Here is a 25,510-nt window from a genome sequence, read left to right as displayed (position 1 = left end):
CAGCACATGCAGATAAGTCAAGAAATTTGGCTCTAGGGGCACCTGGGTGGCTCAGTTGGTTAAGTGTCTGACTTTGGCTCAAGTCATGTAAGTGTCACAGTTTGTAAGTTAGAGCCCTGCACCAGGCTCTGTGCTGACAGCTCAGAGCCTGGAGCCTGCTTCAGATTTTGTGTCTTCCTCTCTCTCTCTGCCCCTCCCCTGCTCATGTTATGTCTCTCTCCTTCTCAAAAAAATAAATAAAAACATTTTTAAAAAAGAGAAATTTTGGTTCTAAAATTTTTTTTTTTCAATGTTTATTTATTTTTGGGACAGAGAGAGACAGAGCATGAACGGGGGAGGGGCAGAGAGAGAGGGAGACACAGAATCGGAAACAGGCTCCAGGCTCTGAGCCATCAGCCCAGAGCCTGACGCGGGGCTCGAACTCACGGACCGCGAGATCGTGACCTGGCTGAAGTCGGACGCTTAACCGACTGCGCCACCCAGGCGCCCCAGAGAAATTTTGGTTCTAAAAAGAATGGAGAAATATAGCTGTAGCTATAAGGGAAATTGGAATTGAAGATTTTCTTTAAAAAAAACATTTTTCTCTGTACATGTAATTGCTATTTAGAAGGAAGGGATAGAGAGAGAAGGTTTGAAGATGTGGACAAGAGAAGCAGGTGAGAAGGATTCAGAGCATAGAGGAAAGCTGTATGGTTATCTATTGCTACCTAATAAATTACTCTCAAATTTAGCAGCATAAAACAGCAAATACTTACTATCTCACAGTTCCTGTATGTCAGAAACCAGGGTAATGTTTAACTTGGAGAACTGGGCTCAAGGTCTCTCATGGAGTTGCTGTGAGGATATTTACTTGTACTGTGGTCTCATCTGATGACTCAACAGTGGAGAAAGGGAGAGATCTGTTTCTAAACTTGCTTACATGGTTTTTGTGAGCATTCACTTCATCCACAGGCTCTTGGACTAAGAGTCTCTGTTGCTTGCAGGCTGTCAGCCAGAGGCCTCCCTAGGCACATGAACCTCTCCATAAGGCAGCTCACAACATAGCAGCTGGCTTCCTTCAGGGTCAATAAGTGAGAGAGCAAGAGAGAACTAGTGAATACCCCAAACAGAAGTCAGAACATTTTTAACAATAAGTGACATTCTGTTACTTTCACTGTATTCTATTTGTTGGAGTAAGTCACTTATGTCTTTGGAGGGATACCACAAGGGCATGAATATCAATAAGTGGAGATCCTTGGGAGCCATCTTACAGACCACCTGCCACAGAATGATTACCTTTAAGCAGAAGAGGGAGATTTCTTCTATGGTAATAGAAAGAAAGGGGAAAGAAATGGATCTAGATTCATTTTGTATAACTACAGTGAGAATGGAGAGAGTGCTTTACAGATGGCTTGTATTTTCCATGCCAAGTAAGCCATACAGTCTTTTCCTGCGAGTAAATAAAGACTTGGAGTTTTGGTAGTAGAGAAGGTTAAAAAAGTCATTGTTGAGAATAAGAGAAAGAAGTGAATTTGGAAACAGAAGATTGACAGGGAATGCTGTCAGCCCAGCTGAAGTGGGTACCTCCAAATTTACAGTGAAATAAATCTGCCTAATAGGGTGATTTTTCTCCAGCAGCACCTAGTAATAGGCAAAGGGAAGTGCTCCATTGCTACTTTCTGATGATTGCCTGCTTTCTCTTAGGGGGACGTGGAAGGCATAAAAAAATTGCTGAGGCTGATACCAAAATTTATATAACCATAAAACTGGACAAAATAGCTGCCAGTTTCAGAGTCTAAAAAAGGAACATGTCACACAGAATTTCATTTGCCACAAAATTCAGAGACAGGTTAGCACAGAATAGGCCAGGCTGGAAAGTTATGTGCCATAAAAGTTGTCTGTTTATCTGCCTTCAGTGGAATTCATGCTTGCTGAAGATAGTTAAACCCATCAGCCACAGAAGAGTGTTAGAAGTTTGTCATTGATTATTTTGGAAAAGATTGACTTATGGAAATCACCCAAAATGAATTTTTGAGGTAATAGGTCCACCTGTTTACCTTCTAGATGAAATCTAATTAAAGTTCTATTCTAATGCTTTCGTTTCTCGTATATAAAACTCAGCTCTATCCCAAGAAGAATGAAACACTTCCCCAGACGAAAAGCTTGGTTTCAGGGAGTGTTATTACCCTTTTGCTGTTGGTTCTCAGGCAAGTGACTGAATCATATGTCAGCTGCCTGGATGTGCTTGGCCACTGAAGTGGATGGAAGGCTCTGAGAAAAACTAACATACAGAGTACTGTCTCCCACCCTTGTGTGTATGTGTTGTTGGATTGAGAAAGTGAAAATGTTTGGGCTCCATAGTCTGACATCACTCAGCCTTGCCTCACCTCTTCTGTTATATTTAAGTACCTAGTGAACAAGGGACACCCAAAGACTAGAACATAAAAAGGCAATCTAAAGCAAAAGGAGATAAAATTTTGTTCCTCTGGAGAAAGCTTAAAGTGAAGACACTAATGTGGAGAAGATAAGCAGTTGGATTTCTCTATAGTTGAGATTTTCTCAGTCTTAACGACAGGGAAACAAAGTAGTTTAGCATTAGAGAATGGTTGACACCTTGGTCATGATAGGGTAGGACACAAAGGCAGGAGGGACGGAGAGTTATGGAAGAGAATAGAATTGTGGCTGGATGGGTGGTGTTGATAAAGCAAATGAGAGGTGTTAAAAGTCACTGAACAATGGGCTAGAAGGGGAAGCAGTTGTAGCCCTAAAACTGGCTTTGAATTCATAATCTCTGGGAGTTCTAGACTGTTATCCTGGTAAAATGGGCTGTGCCTACTTAACTGCTATGCATGACATGGATTATATGGGAGAAGACTTTACAAATTCCTGTGCTTTTGCTGACAATTAATTCACATTTTTTCCCCTGTAGAATGGGGACTCCTAACTATCTTTTAAGAGGAATACAACAGCCAAAATAGTCCTGGATGATCACTAGACTTGCCAATTGAGAGAGCTTAAATTATATAACAGGTGAAATCCTTCCTGACACAAGATTGCCCTTCAAACAATATATTCCTTCCAAATACCTTCTCATTACAATGAAAGGAATATCAATAAGTGGAGATAACTCAGAAAATTCATTTATCCATTTATCCATTCATTCAGTGAAAACATAGTGAGCTTTGATGGCGTTGTTGGGGTCACAGGCATACAACAATGAATATGACAGATAATGTGTCTGTTTTTGTGGGCCCTGCTTTCCAGTGAGGGAGACTGTTAAATAAAAAGCATCAAAATTTGAGTTAAGGAAAAAATGAGCAAGGCAATGAGATGGAGAATGACTGCTGGGGCTGGGGGTGGGGAATGGAGCATTCCATTCCTCATGAGTAGATGAGGTGCTCAGAGAAGGGCCTCTTAGAGGAGGTAACATTTGAGCTGAGATCTGAATACTGAGAAGGGGTCAGTCAGGATCTGGGAGAAGGGCATGTTAAGCAAAAGTAATAACTGCCAAGCCCTTAAGGTGGAAGAATGTTAGCCTATGCTAGGAATTGTCCAAAGCCCAGTGGGACCGGAGTTGAATGAGCCAAGCAAAGAGCCATCAGAGATCAAGTCATAACAGATGACAAAGGCAGGACCATGAAGGACCTTGCAGACTGTGGGAAGGGTTGGGATTTTGTTCCAGGTGCAACGGAATACCATGTTGAGATTTTAAGCAAGGGAGACACATGGTTTGGTTCACATTCTTAAAAGATGACTTTGGTTGTTCAGTGAGCAATGAATAAGGAGGAGTATGAGGAAATATAAAAAGAAAGTCAGATAAAATATGCTTCCAAAATTGTAATTCTAACAATTTTGGGTCTACTTCTTTCATCCTATATCATACGGACACAACCGTGTCATTAAAAGTCATTTGAAATAATTTTTTAAATGAATGCATGAAAGTCTTGTCTGTGCCTTACCTTAGTCTACTTCCCCTATTATTGGAAATTAACTTATTCCTAGTTTTATCTGTTTTAACTATGACAACCATAATTATGATATTTTTATTTAATCTTTGGCTGCATTTTCCACTTCATTAAGATCCATTCCTAAATGTGGAATGAGACTACAGAATCAAAAGACATGAGTGCTGGGTTGTTCTATTGTCCACTTGGTTACGCTGGGAACTATATCACCCAGAATTCCTTACCCTGCACACTTAGAGGTAGAATTGACCAAACGAAGAACTTGTGAAGTTTGGGCAACAGAAGTGAGGCAGCAGCTTGGCTTACTCTCTGTAAGCCATTTATCCATTTATCCATTCATTGTTGTCAGAATCTTTGTTGTCAGAAACTTAGATGATTGGTAGGTTCCAGATTGTCCCCAATCTTCTCCTGGCACCTTGGCACCCAGCCCTTCTTCCTGTCCCTTGGCCTTGTAGATGGACAGTGGCCCGAGATCAGCCACCCTACAGCTGGGGATCCTCATAGGTAATGGCCTCCCAGAGATATCCCCACAAATCCCCTTTGGCATGTCTACATCAGTTTCTCTGATTTGCTCTGCCTTGCCCACCCACCCCAGTGCTTAAGTATCGGTTAGTGACTCCTTTTTTGATTCTCAAACACCCATCTGGGCTGTCCCCACAACTTACAGCTCTATTCACATAATGAATCCCATTTTCTGTAACCCTCATCATAGTTCTACCTGCCTACTGGTTCTACTAGTACAATTTATGAGTATTTTGATGGTTCTTGTTGCATACTGTCACCTTGCTTTCCTGAAAACTCATAAGCAGTTTTAGGCCTACCAAAAGTTTGTGAAAATGCTATCTCATCACTCTTTCAACAGTATTGATGCTTCAAGTCACTTTCAATTTTATGAGTAAAGGTTGGTATCTAGTATCTAGTTTTAATTTGTTTCTCTTGGATTACTGATGAAGTTGAACTATTTTTTTTCCTGTGATACATTAATACTTCCTGCCCCACCTTTTTTTTTTTAATTGGGGACCATTACCACGTTTGTAAAGATTTTTGAAAACTTTGAGAAAACTTTGTAGCAATTATATTCACACTTCTTCCTTTCTGTCCATCTTTTCATTTGTTGGTACTTCCTGCCTAAATTCTTTCATAGGTTGTAAGGTTGTCACTGGGTGTGGTGGTGATGGTGGTGGTGGTGGTGGTGTGTGTGTGTGTGTGTATTTAGTTTTTGTTTTTTGTTTTGTTTTGTTTTGAGAAAGAGATAGAGTGAGTGTGAGATAGGGGAGAGGGGCAGAAGGAGAGAGAATCTTAAGCAGGTTCCACACTCAGTGCAAAGCCCAACACAGGGCTTCATCCCACAGTCATGGGATCGTGACCTGAGCTGAAATCAAGAGCTAGATGCTCAACTGACTGAGCCACCCAGGTGCTCTATGTGTTTAGTTTTGATATCATAGCTCAATGTGGTCAATTTATAAATCAGTAGACAGGTGAATCAGAGCTTTCAGATAGAAAACAACACAAATCAAATCTGCTGAACTCAAGGACAATGGAATTAATTATATGAAAACTCATAGAATTTGTGTAAATCTTTGGAGGTCTGGGACTAGGTTCAATGAGCAGAATGCCAGTGCAGAAACAGGTAAATCCTATGGATGCTGGTTTCATTTGCACTCTGTTCAAGATTTAAATTCCCAGGAATTAGCTTTACGTTGACCTAGCTTACATCAAGTACTGGCCCCCAGCTCCATCTGGTTATAGAATAAAAGACTCTGGTGAAAAGAGCTTCCAAAAGGCCCCTTTCTCATCCATACTGGCAGAGAAGTGACCTTAATGTACAATTTACCAGGAGTATTTCCCAAGCAGAAGAAGTAATTTCCCAAAGGAAACTGAGTGCTGTTAAGAAGGGGGAATGGATGCTGGGTAGCCAAAGCCCAAGTACCCACAAGAAAAATCTAACTGTCTCAGGGACTTTTTCACTGATATTGATTGCAGAGTAAACAAATTTTGGAATCTCAGATTTCTTTTTACACAGAAGTATTTTGTGAGCTATCATTTAGAAACCTATCTAGGATTAAAGTAAATGAATTTCCCTTTTAATTTATCATCTGAACTTTGTGGCTTTCAATGACCACTGGTAGATCAAAACTTTTGATTGAAATATTTTTCATGGTTCATTAATTTGAGCCCAACATCGGGCTCTACGCTGATGGTGCAGAACCTGCTTGGGATTCTGTCTCTCTTTCTCTCTGCCCCTCTCCTGCCTGTGCACGCACTTTCTCTCTCTCCCCCCAAAATAATCTTTAAAAAATATTTTTAAAACTTTATGAAATATTTTGCATGCATTTATCATACCATATAGGAAAACCTCATTGCTAAAAAAAAAAAAAAAAAAACAAAACTATACAATCCTATGGTAACAATTTCTAATATGTGTGACACTTTTTCTAAAAGGACTATTTCTTTAAAAGGACATTTTACTAAAAAATAGAAGAGTTTAATAGGGTTAGCAAGCCCTGCCAATAACCTTCAGTCTCTTTTATACATTTCTCCTTAAAACAAAACAAAACAAAGCAAAACAAAACAAAACAAAACAATAACACATACCTTCTTTTACGGTTACATAGTTAAAATATCAATGTATATCATCAGACAACTGTGAAGCTGGCCCTTTTCCTACTTGTAATTATGGCAATTACTTTCCAGTTGGAATGAGCAATAAAACCCAGTTTTCTCAATTGCTGGTTGAAAGCAAGTACTTGTTTGGCAGGTAAGTGGGCACTGTAAATAGGAAAGTCACTTTGAAAAGAAGCTAAAACCTGAATTTATAATTAATTTGGAATTTAAAAATAAAAGACTAAGAGGGTACTTCTATAACATGAAGAACTAGAATAAGGACTTAAAAAGCTCTGGAAACCCAGGCAGTTTCTTTCTCATTTGCTCCCTCTCTCTGGGGTTTAGTCTCTGGCTTCTACCTTTCTGTGCATCTACATCTTTTTCCATCTCTTTCTTTACGCCAGCCTTGGCTGCTTCTGTGCATAGTGCCCCTTTCTCACTTACTACATTACATATAAAGTTATTGCCTATTTATGGCCTTTGTCCCCATTAATTGTCCCCTAATATCCTTCTGCTCTTTTATCACAGGGAATCGTGTTCTGGTGATACCCACAGCTACTTCGATATGGACATTTTTTTTCAGCCTTCCTTGAAGCCCCTGGTGGATTTATGAATTTCTTTTGACTAGAAATAATAAGTGTAACTTCCAGGTCGTGCCCTTAAAAGGAGTGTGCATTTCCCTTTCCTCCTTCCTACAGGTTGTGATGTGGTGATGTGGAGAAGGTGGTGAGAACCAGAGGATCCCCACCCTGGGCCCAGAGAGGAAGCCACTGGACATTACAGTCGTCCACTAAGCCTGTTCTGTTCACCTCAGAACTCTAACATGGGAGAGAAATCTCCACCCTTTCTACTTGGAGGTTTCTTTGTCACAGAGGCTTAAATAGCGTTCTGAATGAAAGATGCCCTTCAAGAGTTGAAACTTTATGAGGGTAAAGCTGTTCCCAACCTTTTAATTAACTCCTATTAGGCACTCAAAAAAGTATTGGCTAAGTGTTCTTATGGGCTGCAGTGTCCTCCCACCCCTACCCCAAATTAGTATGTTGAAGTCCTAACCCTCCAGTAGTCCAGAATGGGACTTTATTTGGAAATAGGATATTAAAGAGATGATTAAGGCTGAGTGATGTCATTAGGATGGCCCTAATCCAATAGGGCTGGTGTCCTTATAAGAAGGGAAATATGGACACAAGCACAGAGGAAAGGCCATGCGAAGACACAGGGTAAAACACAGCCATCTACAAGCCAACGAGAGAGGCCTCTGAAGAAACCAGCCCCGCCAACACCCTGATTTAGGACTTCTGGCCTCCAGAGCTAGGCGACAATACATTTCTTATGTTTAAGCCCCCCAGTCTGTGCCACTTTGTAACGGCAGCTGTAGCAAACAGATGTTTAAGTGATAAGGAGGCTTTTATGGAAGTTTGTTTTTGTTTTCTATTTTATTTTTAAAAATTTTTTAACGTTTATTTACTTTGAGAGAGACAGACAGACAGAGCGTGAGCAGGGGAGGGGCAGAGAGAGAGGGAGACACAGAATCTGAAGGAGTCTCCAGGCTCCAAACTGTCAGCACTGAGCCTGACGTGGGGTTTGAACTCCTGAGCCGCGAGATCATGAACTGAGCCGAAGTCGGACGCTAAACCGACTGAGCCACTCAGGCACCCCTATTTTTTCTTTTAAATAAAAGAAGGTATGGGGGGGGGGTGAATCAAAGTTAGAAAAAAAGGGCAGATTGAAAATATTTATTTTCTTGTATTCAAGGACAACTTCAATGTACATGAGAATCACTGAAATAGAATGCATACAGACCATACAGACCATTAAAACCAAGAAGTAAAGTTCAATATTTTCAAGTTGCCTGATTGTTTGAGTCACTGTAGACTTTAGCAATTGACTAGAAATCTAATTATTGCTGAGAAATTCAGGGGAAAGATCTTTATTTTAAAATCCTATGAACATTGCAAATTACACCACAGCAAAAATGACTGCTTTAAATAGGACATTCTTGTACTTTCTTATTCAAGAGCAAATTCTTGTGTAAGTGACAATAATTGCAGAATTTCAGGATATACTCAGACCAAAACAAGTCACTCTTAAGAATTTCTTTAGAGTTTAATGAGCTGAAAATCCATGACTACACACAAATTAGAAGACAAACTTTTATAAATCATACGTTTGTTAAGAATTTCCATTTGAAATAGAAAAAAACTATTGGAGCTAGCCTAAAGAGGAAAAAAACCTATATTTTATTGGAGGTCTACAGGGAATTTCTCTGAGCTAATAGGCAAGAACTGGGGGTGGGGGGGGCGGGCTCAGGTGAGAGTAGAACTAGCAACTGAGAGCTGTGAAGAGTCTTGGCCATCACTCTTGCTTTGTGTGTGCAAGTCTCTGCTCTTTCGTCTTGATCTCTCATCTATGCTCCTTTGCTCATCAATTTTATTCCTTCTCCTGCTCCCTTCCTTTACATGGCCAATGGTGAATGGGGTGGTGGTAAAGCATGTGTACAAATAGAGCAGACACATCCTCCATCTATGGGAACAGGGGACATTGTCTCTTAGATAACTAGGGATTAGTTGTAGTTGTGCTAAAATCCTGAAAAGTTTATGTTATTATAATCACTTTTAAAAATCTACATTCATGACCCTATGCTCAACATTTTCTTGGTTAAAAAAAATCACACATTTCATTGGGGCATAGTTTCATAGGGAAAATAGGAATGCATCAACTGAAACTATAAAGTACTGTATTTTATTTCCTTCCTTCCTTCTTTCCTTCCATGTATTATCATGTAGTGTACCATATGACCTCAAGAAGTTCATTTCTAGGGTTTAGAGTCTCTGCTAGGGGGCCAGAATTCTGGGCTGACCATTTATTAACTGGTACTAACATCAGATAGGTCATTGGACATGGGAACTAGGAAACAAAATTGTTTGTACACAAATATACATCTTAAATTGTGAATTCAACCTGTCAATAAACAGAAGAACAAGTTTTCAGAGTAGGAGTACTTATTTCCTTTCTACCTTTCTACCCGTAGGTATGAGGCAGACTGGTACCTAGGCATGGAACCCCTGCCCCACCAGGGTATAGTGTTGGGGGTAGGGGAACTCTCTTATTTGCAGAGATTGGTTAGATCAAGGTTAATCCCACAGTCTTAGGAAGCAGAGCAACTCAGACATGAGTCATTGACACAAGACCATCAAGAAATCTATCAGACATGATTCTTTCAGTTGGCAAGTAACAGAAACCTCATCCCAAATTGGTTTCAGCAAAAACCAAATGAATCAGCTCAGAAAATGGACACTCCCAGGAAAGGGTTGGCTTTAGGTGTGGTTTATATGGAGTCTCATATGATATAACCATAACCTTGTTATCTCCATCTCTTGGTTTGGCTTGTTATTCTTTGTCATGTTGTATTTATTCTAAGACAGGTCCTACCCTCATGGTTGTAAGATGGTTTCCTGCATATAAGTGCTACCCTTAGATCCAGACAATAGGATCCCCTCCCCTGGACCTTGCACTATAGACAGCTCTTCTCTGACTCTCCTCCAGCCATGCTCCTCCCATGGTGCAAAGAGCCTCTGGAGCCAAAGGCATGTACTTCCGTAGAATCTTCTCATATCCCTCGAGGCCACAAGAATTCTCTGCCAAAAATCTCCCAGCTAATTCTCAGCCCTATGTGGGCCTCTTCCTAGAGTCTATCCACCTAAGGGTGAACTAAATGTGCCAATTTGCACACCTTTATGTCCAAGAGTTAGTTGTTTCCAGAGGATGTGTATAGGATTCAGATGAACAGGCTGAAGTGTTCATATATGGCTTCTTAGTCTCTGTGGTACAGAAATGAGGCAGGAGTGAGATGAGGAGATAAGCCAAAGTATGTGTGATCTTTTCATGTTCCAAATTAGAAATCTAGGTCTAAAAATCTGAACCTGAACTTACAGGTCATTTTGAAAATAAATTCATTCAGACAGGATAAAAGAATAATTTGTATTTAACATTGTGCTTGATTTTATAATCTTTACATTATTTAGGCACACAGTTCTATGTTTAGAACACAGATCTCTATTTGTTCTATTGTTCCGTGACCTGCAAATATTAAGATCAAACTTGCTTCACTTACAACCTTTCAGGTTTAAATTTAACCAAAGGAGAAAAAAAGCAACTATCCTACAACTTCCAGAGGAAATCCTACCAGTTTTTCTGCTTGGGTCATTTGAGGTCACATTCCTACCCCTGAACCAATCAGCTATCTTGGGTCTCAAACTCCAACCCCACAGGGCTTAGAACAGAGGCCCACCCTGTCTATTTGACTAAAATAGGTGAAGGGTGAATCTCAAACCAAATTTAGGACTGCTTCTTAAAGGAGGAAGATGTTTAAGCCAGGAGACCAGCCATAATACTGGAAAATACTGTCTGGTGATCAGTTCTAGGATATTGAGGACTGGTTTTATAGGATGGCCTGCAAGACCTGTTTGATCCTAGGAAGAGAGGCATTACTAATAGGTTAGGAAGGTAAGAAGGCAAACAGGACAAGTGAGGCAGAAGCTGCTGTATCCATGGACAAGCCAGTCAGGGGAAAGAGGAAAGGAGAAAGAATGTTCTAGCTCAGGAAAGGCCAAGCATCCAAAGCACAGCAGAGACTCCAGGCTTGTCAAAAAGAGATGTTTGAGGGAACAGCTCAGGAGTTCAGGTCTGGTATGATGAGCTAACTCTGCAAAGCTTGCAGACAGTCTGCAGAATTTATGATTAGACAGAATTACGGGTGGAATTATGCCTGTGAATCGAAGGAATCCTTTGAAAAGACAAAGGAGAGGAAATGAGGCAGGGGGATGGAAATGGTCTGGCTTCCCCTATCATTACTTTCAATGAGAAGACTCTGGTCAGAGAAAAGCTGGTGGTTCAACAATGATATTTGCAATTTAGAACCATTATGACCAACACAGAGTTTGAACATTTTTTAAAAAGCATCATGTGAGAGTATTATCAGTTTTAAGATTCCCAAGTCATGTTTACATTTGCTCTGCAATAATTCATAACATTCTAAGCCAGGTAGCTTTTATTAATAGGCAAAAGCATTCAATGTACAGTACTATCATTATATAGATGGGGAACTAAGGTACAATTTAAGCCACAAATTGCAGGATTTACTACCAACCCCTTCCTACCACTATCTCTATCACTTGCTTCTATGGGTTTCTATGATGATGTCTACATTTCAATTGGCTTAATTGTCTGCTATAACACTTTAACTCTTGTATAAAATAAAAGCATAGTACCTTGTATATTACAGGGACTCATTAAATATTTGATTTATATGGAAGAAAGTAAACTAGCCTTTGCTAATTTCCTAATTCATATCATTATTCATAGAAATTTGAGCCTGGAAAAATATTTCAAGAGTACTCTTATCCATATTTTCCATCTTTTCTAGACAGAGGAGAATCCCATCTCAGAGGTTAACTGCCTTATGCAGGCCTTTCAAGCACAGGTGTTGGACTAATGGGAACATCCCAAGACATGAAAATCACCACTTCTTTGCCTACACATATGGCAGGCTTCCAAGGGATTAATACTTAAAAACTTTATTTTCAATCATAACTTGCAAACATTGATAGTTGTTTTTGAAAACAGAAAGAAAAATTCCATTGGGGAAAATGTTTATTTTTCAGGAATTCTCATAGTGGGTTAGGCCTTGCATTTCATTTAGCTTAAAACCCCATTTGATGCAAAATCCTTTTTTCTTTTGCCTTGAAAATAATAGTAAGTTATTGAAAGGTCAGGCAATTCTGAAATGTGAACAAACTCAGACCAAGAGAAAATGGCTTTGAAACACTAGATACAAGTTAACAGGTAGTAGCAACAACACTGCAGAAAGCAAAAGAAGTAGAATGGTCCCTGTGACCTCCTGGTGCAAAAGACAAATCCATTTCATCTCATTTATGTGGAAATTCAAAATCGTAAAGTCAGGGTAGCATGAAAATCACCAAGTTACATAAGACTAATATGAAGGTATAATGAACGGCCCAAAGAAAAGTGAGTGAGGTGAGATGGCCTGGCTTGGCCCATCTCTTTTTTTATATTGTGATCAATATAACAACAGGAAAGTTGGGAATGCCTGCCTAAGCTCTGCTATTCAGCACTTACTTGTTTCTTACCAATTATTTCTTCAATCATGTCAATACTGAGCACATACCAGCTTTTGATATTTGGAATGTTTGGAAATCTTTTAATAACTTGGCCCTAGGCAACTTCTAAAACTCATGTTTCTAGAAATACATTGAAAAAAAAAAACATGTCAGAGTTCACTGAGGTTTGCATTCTCTGGGTTATATATTTTCACCAGCAAGAAGTGTTGAGTAACTTTAGTGAAATGGTTTATAGATTGTGAGAACCATGGGATGATAATAGAGCTGAAGGTCCCAGAAGGATCAAGTCAAAAATTCATCTTCCTCATTTTATAGTTGAGAAATCTGAGGCCCGCATCCATCTTCAAGATCATTTGGCTGGTTAGTAGCAACCCCAGGCTGGATCATTTAGTGGCTCAATGACATCATCAAGGACCTAGGTTCTTTCCAATGTTCAGGTTTGCTCTTCTCTAAGTATCAACTTTTTCCAGACTTGTTTGTCTCATGATAGGAAAGTAGTGGAAGCAGCTCTGGGAATCACATCTAGATATAATATTGCCCAGCTGAAAAAGAGGAAGCTGTCTTTTTTGTGTCCTATGTAAGAGTAAGAAACCCTTTCCTAGAAACTTCCAGTAGATTTCTCATTTCTAATTGGTCAGAACTGGGTCATGTGTCCTTTCTAAAGCAATTATTGGCAATGAAGGTAAGAATGCCCTAGACCACTTAGGATTTACTCTCTGGGGCTGGGCATTGGAGCAGCCTCTCTTGAGGAAATGGCCACATAAAGGACAGCTATTTGAACAAAATCGGTTATTTTAACATATATTTATAGGGAAATAGATACTGAATAGGCAACCAGTAGAATCATCTACACTCTTCAAGTAGCTCAGAGCCTCAAGTAACAGCTGAAGATAATTGAAAATGATTTATTTTAGAAACCTACAGAGAATTTCTTTGCTATTTCTTGCTCTACTATGCCTATTTTTTTTTCTTCTTTCCTATCTGCCTTACTACTTTCTCCCTCCCTCTGCTTCTCCTGAACTGGCTATGAATCAAAATTAGTCTACACCACTTTGACGGCCTACTGTGTGTAAAGCATCATATTAATGTAACAATCTTTGAGGAGTGTTTATTAAAATGCTATAAGCCATATTACTTAAAAGCCAGTTTATTATTTTTTATTAATCAATTTCTAACTAAATTGCTACTTAATATCAAAGATTTGTTTCTTTCTTTCTTTTTATCCTGGTAATAAAAAAATCTTCCACAGAGAAAAGATTTCCACTGAGTTGCTGGCACCAAAATACATAAAAATCCCCTTCAATGCATGGATTTTTTTTCATTGTATCTCAATATATTACTATCTTCTACTGGTCATTTCATTCCATAATCAAAATTACATTCTCCACTAGAAGGTCTTTTGTTTCCTTAAAATCCACTATAGCTTCTTGTCCCAAAGACCATATTGGTACCACTGAACTAACTGAAAAGGATCAGTTGCTTTGTGTCCCAAAACTTGCTGGAATATTGAAATGAGTATTATTCTTTAGCTCTGAAGGAGTCTAATGTGAATAATCATGTATTATGACATAAATTTATGAGATGATCATAAATAAGATGATTATTTTTTAACATAATAATCCTTCATTAAAGATAGGCCAGTTCTTTCACATACATTTTTCAGGAAAGAAAAAACTAGCTAAGTCTCCATAGAAATATTTACCATTTTTATGCTTTTTGTAGATTGTTTATAAATCTTAGTTTTCTTTTTGTTAGAATTAAAAAAAATAAAAATACAAAGGATAGGGTCATCCTATAATTTACTGTCCAACTGGAGTATTTCTTGCATGTTTTTCTTCAGGGAATCTTTCAGGCTTTCTTGGGGGGAAGATTTGGGTTTTTTTTTTTAATTTTTTAAATGTTTGTTTTTAAAAGAGAGAGAGAGGGCGCCTGGGTGGCTTGGTCGGTTAAGCGTCCGACTTCAGCCAGGTCACGATCTCGCGGTCCGTGAGTTCGAGCCCCGCGTCAGGCTCTGGGCTGATGGCTCAGAGCCTGGAGCCTGTTTCCGATTCTGTGTCTCCCTCTCTCTCTGCCCCTCCCCCGTTCATGCTCTGTCTCTCTCTGTCCCAAAAATAAATAAACGTTGAAAAAAATAATATTTAAAAGAGAGAGAGAGACAGAGTGCAAGCAGGGGAGGGGCAGAGAGAGAGGGAGACACAAAATCCAAAGCAGGCTCCAGGCTCTGAGCTGTCAGCACAGAGCCCAGTGTGGGGCTCAAATTCACAAACCATGAGATCATGACCTGAGCTGAAGTCAGACGCTTAACTGACTGAGCCACCCAGGTGCCCCAAGGGGGGAGAAGATGTTTTGATTGAAGTATAACATATATGAAGAAAAGTATACATAATTGTAAGTGAATTGTCACAAACTGAATAAATCTATGAAACCAATATCCAAGTTAAAAATCTATGAAATCAGCATCCAGATTAAGAAAGAATATTACCAACATTCAAGCTGAAATACCTTTGAGAGTGAAAGGTGGCATTTTTAAAAATGTGTAATTGAGGTATAATTGATACATAATAAACTTCACCTATTTAATTGTACAGTTTGGTAAGTTTTGACATATACTTGTGAAATTATTGCCACAGTCAAGATAATAAATATCTTCAAAAGTCCTTGTGCCACTTTGTAATCTCTCCTTTCATCTCCCTTTTCTAACCCCAGGCAACCACTGATCTCATTTTGATCACAAGTTTGCTATTTTAAACTTTTATATAAACAGAATCATATACTATGTCCTTTTTTGTTTGACTTCTTCTACAAAGAGATTCTTACATGTTTTGTTAATCAATAGTTTCTTCCTATTTGTTTCTGAGTAGTGTTCCACCGTATGGCTATACTATAATTTGTCTATTCTCTTACTGATGAACATTTGGGTTTCCAGTTTGGAGTTATTACAAATAAAACTCCTATGAACATTCATGAAGAAGTATTGGTATCGGCATATGTATTCATTTTTCATATGTAAACATCTAGGCATAAAATGGCTAGGTGATATGGTAGGTGTGTTTAAGTTTTTAAGAAGCTATCAGATAATTTTCCAAAGTAGTCACACCATTTTATATTCTTTACAGCAATGTATTAAAAGTATAGTTTCTCTACATCTTCATATTCAGCAACAATTGGTATGATCAGTGTTTATAATTTGAACCATTCTAGTGAGTGTGTCATGGCATCTCATTTTGGCTTTAATTTGCATTCTCCTAATGACTAATGATGGTGAACATGTTTTCATGTGCTTATTGAGGGAGTTCTACTCTTATTTACCCCAAGACAGCAGGTATAAAGTAGAACAGTCCTGGGAAAATTGGGATATATGGTGACCTAAACAAACAGAAATTAAAGATTTATTTGCAGATATTGCAATTATCTAACATTTTTGGAATAAATACCACTTGATCCTAACGTACATGATATACCACATTAACAAAATGAAGGGTAAAAATCATATGATCATTTCAATAGATGCAGAAAAGCACTTGACAAAATTCAATATCCACTCATGATTAAAAAAAAACTCTTTCAGAAAACAAGATATAGAAGGAATGTACCTCAACATAATAAAGGCTATATATAATAAACCCACAGCTAACATCATGTTCAACAATGATAAGTCAAAAGATTTTCCTCTAAGATCAGGAACAACACAAGGATATCCCCTTTTGCCACTTAAAAAATTTTTTTTTCATGTTTATTTATTTTTGAGACAGGGAGAGACAGAGCATGAACAGGGGAGGGGCAGAGAGAGAGGGAGACACAGAATCTGAAACAGGCTCCAGGCTCTGAGCTGTCAGCATAGAGCCTGACGCGGGGCTCGAACTCACGGACCGTGAGATCATGACCTGAGCCGAAGTTGGACGCTTAACCGACTGAGCCACCCAGGCGCCCCCGCCACTTTTAATCAACATGGTACTGGAAGGCCTAGACAGAGAAATCAGGCAAAAAGGAGAAAAAAAAGTAAAAATAAAGAAAGAAAAGGCATCCAAATTGGAAAGGAATCTGTTGATGACATCATATTATATATATAGAAAACCCTAAAGACTCTACCAAAAACTGTTAGAACTAATAAATGAATTCAGTAAAATTGCAGGATACAAAAACAATACTTAAAAATCAGTTGCATTTCTACATACTAATAAACTATCAGAAAGGAAAATTAAGAACAATGCATTGACAATCGTATCATAAAGAATAAAATACTTATGATTTAACCAAGGAGGTGAAAGGCTTATAGACTAAAAACTATAAAAAACTGATGAAAGAAACTGAAAACACAAATAAATTGAAAACTACTCCAAGCTCATGTTTTGGAAGAATTAGTATGGTTAAAATGCTTGTACTACCCAGGGTTAGTTGTTAAGCATCTGACTTCAGCTCAGGTCTTGATATCACAGTTTGTGAGCTCGAGCCCCGCTTCAGGTGAGCTCAAGCCCTGCTTTGGGTAAAACATGAGCCCCACCTCATGTGATCCTGCTTCTCTCTGTCTCTCCTCTCACTCTCTCTTTATTTCTGCCCTTTCCTCACTTGCACCCTCTCTCTCTCTCTCAAAAAAAAAAAAAAATGCTTGTACCAACCAATGTACAGATTCAGTGCAATTCCTATCAAAATCCTAATGACATTTTTCACCAAATAGAACATACAATCCTAAAATTTGTATGAAACCATAAAAGACTTAATAGCCAAAGCAATCTTGAGAAAGAACAAAGCTGGAGGCATCATACTTCCTGATTTCAACATATATTACAAGCTTTAGTCATCAAAACAGTATGGTACTGCCATTAAAATAGACATATAGATCAATGGAACAGAATAGAGAGCCCAGAAAAAAAACCACACATATATGGCCAATTAATTCATGACAAAGTAGCCATGAATATAGAGTGGGGAAAGGATAGTTCCTTCAACAAATGGTGTTGGGAAAACTGGACAGCCACATGCAAAAGAACGAAAGTGGACCCTTACCTTACACCATTCACAACAATCAATTCAAAATGGCTTAAAGATGTGAATGTAAAACCTGAAACCATAAAACTCCTAGAAGAAGACATAGGTGGTAAACTCCTTGAGTTTGCTCTTGGTGATGATTTTTTTTTTAATTTGACACCAAAAGCAAAGGCAACAAAAGCAAAATTTAAAAAGTGGAACCACATTAAACTAAAAAGCTTCCACACAACAAAAGAAATCATTAACAAAAAGAAAATGCAACTTGCAGAATGGGATAAAATAATTGCAAATAATATATCCAATAAGGAGTTAATATCTAAAACACATAAAGAATTCACACAATTCAATAGCAAAAAATGAACAATCCAATAATAAATGAGCAGAAGAACTCAATATACATTTTCCCAACGAAGACAAATGGCCAACTGGTAAATGAAAAGGTGCTTGGCATTATAAATTATCAGGTATATACAAATCAAAACCACAGTGAAATATCACCTTGCACCTGTTAAAATGCCTATTATCAAAAAGACAGGAGATAATAAGGATGACCCTTTATGCACTGTTACTAGGAATGTAAATGTGCAGCCATTATGGAAAACAGTATGAAGCTTCCTCAAAAAACTAAAATACAGAACGACCATAGGATCCAGCAATTCCACTTCTGGGTATTTGAAGAAAATGAAATCACTACATCAAAAGACATCTGCACCCCCATGTTCACTGAAGCATTATTTACAATAGCCAAGACATGGGAGCAACTTAAGTGTTCACGGACAGATGAATAGATAAATAAAATGTAGTGTACATATATAGTACAACACTATCCAACCATAAGAAAGAAGGAAATCCTGCCACTTGCAACAACATGGATGGACCTTAAGGGCATTATGTTAAGTGAAGTCAGACTGAGAAAGACAAATTCTGTATGATCTTACTTACATGAGGAATCTAAAAAACTGAACTCACAAGCACAGAGGGCAGATTGGTAGTTCCCAGAATCGGGAAGTGGAAAGGGGGCAAAACAGATGGAGGTACTCAAAAGGTAGAAACTTCCAGTTATAAAACAAATAAGTTCTGGGTCTCTAATTTACAGCATGGTGACTACAGCTGACAATACTATACTCCACATTTGAAAGTTGCTAAGGAAGTAGACCTTAAAAGTTTTCATCACAAGAAAAAGAAATTGTAACTATATAAGGTGACATGTTAATTACATTTATTGTGGCAATTGTTTTACAATACATACATATATCAAGTCATTATGTTGTATATGAAATGTAATACAAGGTCATAAGTCAATTTTATCTCAATAAAACTGAAGGGAAAAAAAGAAAAGTGAAGGAGGTAATGGGAGAGGAATATGGGGAAAGAAGAAAAAAGCCTCTTGGGTTATAAGATTGTGACAATGCTTTGTTATCATAAAGTTACACAAAATTTTATCTTTGTTATTACATAAGTTAATAATAATAATTAAATTGTTTAATTTTCTCCCAAAGGAGAAGAATGGCAAAAATTATATTCTTGATTAAGGGATATGAGGGTCACTATTTTTATAAAAGTTAGCAAAATGCTATGTTTAAAATGTATATTTTAAAATCCAGGATATTAGGTAATATTTTTATACGCAGTGTTGTTATTGAAATTATTCTGAACAACCTATAATACTTTGTACATAGTAGGGTCTCAAATGTTTGTTAGGAACAAACACTAGGATTAAACATTAGCCTTCCTAATGGCTTTGGTATTTGATTTCCAGATGATTTCCAGATGACACATATTATTATATACATTTACATATAAATATATATCAACTGGCATATACAGTAACACTTCAAAAAGTACATACTAAATAGTATAATATAGTAACCCTCTCATAACATTGTACTTAATGTGGCTCAGTTTCACAGACCAGTGTAAATGGTTCTTTCTCCTAAAGCAATTCTAGCCTTTCTTTTTTCTTTAGTGCAACAAAGCAAATGTGTAAGATTATAGAATGCTGAGGCCTCTTTTGGAGAAACTTTGCCAGGCATCTTTGAGGAGACAATTGGAGAGAATGAGAGACATTTGATTAAGCATTTTGAACTATAGGTGTTTTGTTCTTCTGCACTTCTTGTAATAGAGAGAGAGAGAGCGAACAAGCCATACTGGCAATTGCAGATGTTTATAAATACTCAGATTTTTTTTTTTGGTTACAATTATCTTTTCAAGTGAAATAACCACTGTCTATAGGATAGAGCAGTAAGTTTATGCAGGAGAACATGAAAATATCCTATTAAATTAGTTAGAATCTATATCTACAGGGCATGATATTCAGGGCACTATATGATATTTTTATATGCAGTGTTGTTATTGAAATGATTCTGAATAACCCAGAATGCTTTGTACATAGTAGTATCAAATGTTGTTAGGATTAAATACTAAGATTAAAAACATTAGCCTTCCTAATGGCTTTAGTATTTGATTTCCAGATGACTAGAAGACTGCCTTTAATGTAATCATATGTGCTTTGAGATTTTCACAGTGATGAACAAAGAAAACATTTGAGCTGAAAGTCACTGGAAGTGGTTTGAACCATAAAAAACGGTAATAAAAAGTAAACCTATCCTTAACTTGACAACCAAGCATGAATTTTTCTGGTTTTCTGTTGTATAGTTGAGAAAGCATTTCCTCCAGAATTGCTCAGTTTCATTGACAGAAAGTTTTTTTCTAACACAAAAACCTCTTTCTTATATGACTTTAGACAAATTTAAATAAAACTTTTTAGCTATAATGTCAGAGAGAAGCAGTTTTCTATGAGACAAAAGTTGTGTCCTTCCAAGCTTAGCTCCACTTATTAAAATCAGATGATTTGGGGCAATTCATTCGGCTGTGGTGAGCTTGCTTTTCAAAAGCTGGTTTTTATCTATACACTTGGGGCACTAGTACCTGTTTATCTCAAAGGATTCATTTAGAAAAGGAGAAAACCACCCCTTCCTTGAAGAAATCTGTCAGAATCACAAATAATTTAGGGTCAGGGCTGAATTAAGACTAGGTCTCCAAGTCTAAAACTGGGTCTCCTCTTCCAAACATAACACTAAATCTCATGAGGTAAGACAAAGAAGTTTGGATAATTAGTATGAAATTTCAGTTCACAGCTGGTTAAATTGATCTTTCTTGATCCCTCTCCAGATTGTAGCTTCGTAAGCTGAAAACCACACAAAGTTCCAGATTGATGACTCTCTCTCTCTCTCTGAATCTAGGCACCTTTCCCTCTTTTCTAAATTCACTTCTCTCACTTTGTCCAAAGCCAATATTTCTTGGAGTCCTCTTGACTCATCATTACCTATGCAAATCAAGAGTTTTCTGAAACTCGACTAAGCTAAGAAGATGTCTCTCCAGTAAGAATCAAACAGGACGTAACAAAGGGGAGAGTAAGGTTTTTGGCCAGAATAATGCCAGATGGGGGGAAGACCCTTAGGAAGAATTAATCAGATTCAATGTCAATTTATATGCTGTTCACTTTAAACCCCACTATGGATATAGTTAGGTCAGAATTATAAATGAAAATCATTGAAAGCCTCAGTGCTTCCTGGGCCGCTGGTACTTCCAAATCATTGCATTCTTTCAAAATAATCACCATGGAAAACTCAAAGCTTTTTTCAATTGCTGACACCATTTTGGATTTTTCTTTACAAACTACTATCATAAGTTAGTTTGGGTCCCCTCTTTTTCTCCTTGGTTTTTCATTTTTCCTCTCCTGTGCACACAAGTTATTTACAGTCTAAACCTGACTTTGACCAAAAATGGGTTATCTGCAACAATGTTACCTGTTCATCACATATGGCTCTGAATGCCTTTCTGCCTTTTCAAAAACAAATTCTTGGTTCCCATTTCTCAGCTATCTTCCAAAAGTGATGGCCTGCCACTACTGAAGATATACTTTAAATGTTTTACAGACTTTTAAGGATATTTCAAAGGAAGAGGTCCAAAGACATTTTAAGTAATATCAGTAGCACTGAAATAAGTGAGTAATTTCCAAGAGTGAATACTCTCAATAGAGAAAATTAATTTCGGTACTTAACTTTAATGTTTGTTAAAAGAGGAGTCAAGGGGCACCTGGATGGCTCAGTCAGTTGAGCTTCCAACTTTAGCTCAGGTCATGATCTCACGGTCTGTGAGTTCGAGCCCCGTGTCGGGCTCTGTGCTGACAGCTCAGAGCCTGGAGTCTTCTTCAGATTCTGTGTCTCCCTCTCTCTCTGTCCCTCCCCCGTTCATGTTCTGTCTCTCTCTGTCTCAAAAATAAATAAACATTAAAAAAAATAAAATAAAAGAGGAGTCAAAAAAAATCAGTCAAATTAAATTTTTGTTATATGTTATATATGGATACACACTATGCATGCACATGTATGTATATAATCCTAGAACCTCTTGCATACATTTATTTATCAATTTATTTTTATTTTATTTTATTTTATTTTATTTTATTTCTAGAGAGAGAGATCACACAAGTGGGGTGGAGGAGCAGAGGGAGAAAGAGAGAGAGAGAGAGAGAGAGAGAGAGAAAATCTTAAGCAGGCTCCATGCTCAGTGCAGAGCTCGAACCAGGGCTTAATCCCAGGACCCTGGGATCATGACCTGAGCCAAAATCAAGAGTCTGATGCTCAACCAACTGAGTTACCCAAGCGCCCCATGACCTCTTCCATACTTTTAAAGGAAGAGTTAAAATTGAAAAACAGCAGAAGAAAAGCCAGCATGTAAAATGCCATGGGAGGGAATACCCACTGAGAAAATATAAATAGAAAAGAGATCTGACAGACTTCCTTCATAATTTTACCCAGTAAATCAGTGATGGAAATAAAAAGGTTGTAAACAGCAATAGCATTTCAATATTTTTTAACATATTTAAAGGCTCCGACTCAATAGTAAACCTGTTAGGAATCTGAAAACCTAGAAAAAACCTTTGTTTTTTCAACAATCAACTTCAATATGCATTTTATTCCATTACTTTACTTGTTGGTTTTAATTAGCAAAGTGTTAGCAGTAAGTTTTAACTTTATCAACTTTAAATTTTATATCTTATTGATATACTTGGAAAGACTGCATTTATGTTTCATCTAGGTGTTTCATTTGTTACATGCCACTGAAAATTCAGTAATCATAAATGCAAAACCTTTTACTCCTAAAGCACATACACAGGGTCTTTTTAATAATTCAGAGAGTTTTCTACAATGATGAAGTCATACTGATGAGCTCTATAGAAAAATTCTAATACTATTAAATATAACTTGAATAATTCACTGTAGAAGCCAGGCATAATGGAGCAAGAAAAATAAATTCCAAGTGTTCAAAATATTTTGCTTTTTCTCATGCCAAGGCATATTTCTTAAATCATAGTGACAATTTTTCCTGTCTTTTGTTGGAGTACATGACAGCTATTCATATACTGGAGCAGGTGCCAAAGATAAATGCTTCCCTATTAAAGTCAAGAATGTCAGCATTCTGTGTGCAATGATGGGCAGCCCTCTAGCATTTTTGCATAAGATATCTCCTGGGAAACCTACCACCAGACTTTATTACTACACTATCAACTTACTCTCAGCTCAAACTGTTATTCTTCAAAGACAGTCACCTGAGTTGCACTTTACTTTTTTAGATTCTCTGATAGATGATGAAAGAAAAAAGTCAAACAGAGCACAAGAGAACAAGGTTATTTATAATTCTATTTACCACCAAAGAAACAAAAAATCACTAGTCCTTTAAATACAGTATTTCATGATATATCAATAATCATTCAATGTGATTATATAAAGTGAGAAAAAAATGAAAAAAGTCAGTAAATAATTTTTGTAAATATAGAATTATGGTAGATTCAGAATTAATTAATTAGAGCCAGTAAGGAAGAAATTAATTGAAAATTCTATTGTGATTACAATAAATAAATAAAACATGGCTTAATATTTTTTATTTCTTTTGGTGTCTATTTATAGAAGTCTTTTTTCAGGTGGTTATAAATCAAGAGCCATACTCGGGTTGTGTAATTAAAGAATAATTTTGATTTTCACTATTGGAGGTGACATGACATTCTACAGAAAATAACAGTACACACTGAACTGTTTTGAACTAAGAAGTGAAACTGAAGTTATGGCGAAAGGAGAAAAAGATGAAACTCCCCCAAAGACATTGATTAATGAGATTTTGAAAGGTTTGTGAAAATGGCCATATGTAGAGTAACACAAAATGGATAGTTTTAACATTCTGAAAATCAGCATGCTTCGGAGATATGAATCTTTTTAATAAAAAAGATATAGTTAAACCTGGCAATTTATAAACAGTAAAACAAGTACATCTTCTGGTTATTCTTCCAAATTTTTCTATATATAAACATATCACCTTTACTTAGAATTAGAAGAATAAAGCTTCAGTCTGTAACAAGTTTAATAAAACTTGAATTTCCTGGGCCCCATTTGTCTGTTCACCTGAGTACCAGTACTGCATTTACAACTAAAGAATGAGGCTGAGGGGCGACTGGGTGGCTCAGTCGGTTGAGCGTCCGACTTTGGCTCAGGTCATGATCTCGCGGTTCATGACTTCGAGCCCCACGTGGGGCTCTGTGCTGACAGCTCAGAGCCTGGAGCCTGCTTCAGATTCTGTGTCCCCTTCTCTCTCTGCCCCACCCCTGCTTGTGTTCTGTCTCTCTCTGCCTTTCAAAAATGAATATACATAAAAAAATTAAAAACAAAAAGAATGAGCCTGAATGGGTTCACATTACATGATAAACCCTGAGAAAGCCTAAAAACATATCACTAAAAACATATCACTAAAAAAATTCATAAAGGAAAATTGAGAGTTCTATAGGAGTATATTCCTTTCACAGTGAGGTTCAACATCCACCCTAGGGTGTGTGTGTATTTGTGTGTATTATAGTAATTAATATATGTTAATATATAATATTATATATATTTGTGTGTGTGTGTGTGTATATATATGTGTGTGTGTGTATATATATATATATATATACATATATATATATATATATATACATATATAACTATATTCCTTTCACAGTGAGGTTTAATATCCACCCTAGGGTGTGTGTGTGTATTATATTAGTTAATATACATTAATATAATATATAATATTATATATATTTGTGTGTGTGTGTGTGTGTATATATATATATATATATATATATATATATATGATATGAAATCTTGCTATTGCAACAACATGGGTAAACCTGGAGGATACTATGCTAAGTGAATAAGTCTGCCAGAGAAAGACAAATACTATATTATCTCATTTATAAATGGGGTCTGAAAAAAAAAAAGCCGAATCACAGAAACAGAGTAAAACGGTGGTTACCAGGCTAGTTAGCGAGTGAGTGGGGAGAAAGAAGATGGTCATAGGGTACAAGCCTTCAATCATAATATGAATAAATTCTGGAGATGCGATGTATAGCATGGTGAATATAGTAAATAATACTGTATTTAATATTTCACACTTGAACTTTGCTATAAGAGTAGTCTTAAACATTCTCATCACACACATATACAAAAGTAACTGTGAGGTTGATGGATGTATTAAGTAACCTGATTGTGGTAATCACTTAACAGCGTATACCTATATCAAATCGTCACTTTGAGTATATTCAATTTTACTAGTCACTTGTTCCTCAATAAAGTAGAGGACAATAAAAGAAGGATAAACTCCAGGAGATGAACTGAAGCGGAAATGTACAGGACATTCTATCTACTGAGACAGACAGGAGAGAGCCTCAATTGACTAGATGGACTATTACCTCTTAGGGAAAAAACAGAGGAAGTTCTTGGATTTTGGTGGAACAAGACAGATTTCTTA

The 25,510-nt window shown here is 37.2% G+C and overlaps 1 protein-coding gene across 1 annotated transcript in view; it reads right to left on the bottom strand.

Annotated features, from left to right (window-relative positions):
* Window positions 1–16,611: 16,611 nt before the first annotated feature.
* PTTG1IP2 (PTTG1IP family member 2) overlaps window positions 16,612–25,510 on the bottom strand; it is a 45,118-nt gene continuing 36,219 nt past the window's right edge. The window contains 1 exon segment of the mRNA XM_045497012.1: window positions 16,612–16,648. The gene's annotated coding sequence lies outside the window, so the exon portion shown is untranslated.

This window comes from Leopardus geoffroyi, chromosome A2, assembly GCF_018350155.1.
Source record: "Leopardus geoffroyi isolate Oge1 chromosome A2, O.geoffroyi_Oge1_pat1.0, whole genome shotgun sequence".
In the NCBI taxonomy this organism is placed as follows: Eukaryota; Metazoa; Chordata; class Mammalia; order Carnivora; family Felidae; genus Leopardus; species Leopardus geoffroyi.
The sequence above is the reverse complement of the archived record's forward strand: the minus strand, read 5'-3'. Positions and strand labels throughout refer to the sequence as shown.